General features: G+C 47.6%; 1 long non-coding RNA gene across 1 annotated transcript; it reads right to left on the reverse strand.

Moving 5' to 3' along the window:
- Positions 1-227: 227 nt before the first annotated feature.
- LOC103182993 lies at positions 228-1504 on the reverse strand. The gene is made up of 3 exons (XR_488371.1): positions 1482-1504; positions 1215-1262; positions 228-279 (listed from the first exon to the last, which is right to left on the reverse strand). It is a non-coding gene; the product is annotated as an uncharacterized LOC103182993 (long non-coding RNA).
- Positions 1505-1791: the final 287 nt, after the last annotated feature.

Below are 1791 nucleotides of genomic sequence, written 5' to 3' on the forward strand. Positions count from 1 at the left end.
GGCGAAACGTAGCAGTCAATTGCGCACACAGTGTCCCACAAACAGTTGTGGATTGAGTCACCAAATGATTATTATTTATTCATTCATTTATTTTTCTGAAGGAATTATTACACCTGGAAAAGCGCTGCAGTTAAACTGCACTTTGTGCAATGTTATCTGCACTGTTGGCTCATCTTCTTCAATGAAAACTCGTCTCTGAAGTTTACTGCAATAAATAAATGATATCCGTAGCTTGCTTACGTTCTTCGTGCGGATGCTGGTGATCTTGAGGATTGTGGTCTGAAAAAATAAATCATAATAAAATAATATGCCCCCATTTCTGCGGGCCTCAAAGCTGTACCCTCAGCTATATCCTCAATTACGGTAAATAACTGCCTGCCAGTTATCCACATGTCTGTTTGCCTTCCCGCCCTCTCCCCTCAGCTCGGTGTCAGACTCTACCACTGTCAAGCGCTCTGGATGGCTCCCCTGTATGAGGGCACTATATAAACGCAAGTTGTTGTTGTTTTCCGCACGGTCTCCAGAGTGGAATGTAGACGCGGGGATGCAAGACGCTGGGACAAAAATGTTGTTGGGTGTGAGACGGTTAGGGCCGCTCTGAGCACAGCTGCATTACAATACCGGTAACTTTGCAGGCAACTTTAGACGTGTACACACTGGCATTTCAGCACCAGTACCAAAGTGAGAGGTAGGGTGGGAAGCAGAGAGAGAGAGACACAGCCAGAAGCCCTTCTCCATTGCATATAATGGAGTCAGCTCGGCTCAGTTATATTGGCTGGAGGGCGGCTGGTTTAGACCCACATCGGCGGTGGATTGGCTGCAACGAGGTGTCCATCACGCCAAGCGCCAACAACAACAGCTTGCGTTTATACAGCACCCTTCAGCCTAGCGTCCCGGAGCGCTTCACAGTGGCGGATTCTGACAACGAGCTAAGGGGATCGAGGGAGGGGGGAGGTGACCCATAAGCATGATCAAAAAGGTTAGGTGGGCGGGGAGCCAATTTCAATGGGTTTTTAGCAGCAGAGCGTGTGAGCCAACAAGTAACTGAGTCACGAGGGAAGGGGGGCCCCGTGCAATTGCACGGGATGTGTGCGCCCAACGCCGCCAACGGCAAAGGGACTTTTTCATTTATCCTTCGGTTATGATTTTAAAGAAGTTAAACCTTGCAGTTAGCTATCAGGGAAGCTTAAACCGTAATCTATGGTTTTACGTACCTCTCAACCGGAGATGGAGGTCGAGGTGGAGGTGATCTACTCCTTGGTCTGAAAGAAGAGAGACAAATATATCATCAGAAACCCTCTCCCCCATGCTCTCAGGCATCCTCCTGAACGTGAAAGGCGCTACATAACTATCAATTGTTGTTGTTGCTGCTGCTGCTGCTTCTCCCTCCCTAAGCTCCAGCTCAACCTGAATTATTTTACGTGAGAATGAACGTAAGTCGCTCTTGCACAGGAAGGGAAGGAAGTCTGTGGTTCACTTACCTCGTAGCTGGAGGTGGGGGTCGAGATGGCACGCTATCTGATCTGGAAAAATATATATGTTATTAGAAACCCTGCTACTTTCACATCTACTAAAGACCGTCATAATGGGGCATGTGAAGCTGTGTGCTTTTAACTGGTTAGATTCCAGCAGTTACCCCGATGCACACTTTGGGGTCCTCAAACCTTACCTAATACTGCCCGGAATCAGGTAACCAGGGAGTGAGCGAACATTCCATTTCAATAAATATCTCTGCAATTTTCCTCTAATAATAATTCTTGGATTCGACTTAGCGCCTTAACACGTCAGAAG

Source organism: Callorhinchus milii, unplaced genomic scaffold (genome assembly GCF_018977255.1).
Source record: "Callorhinchus milii isolate IMCB2004 unplaced genomic scaffold, IMCB_Cmil_1.0 Scaffold8, whole genome shotgun sequence".
Lineage (NCBI taxonomy): Eukaryota > Metazoa > Chordata > Chondrichthyes > Chimaeriformes > Callorhinchidae > Callorhinchus > Callorhinchus milii.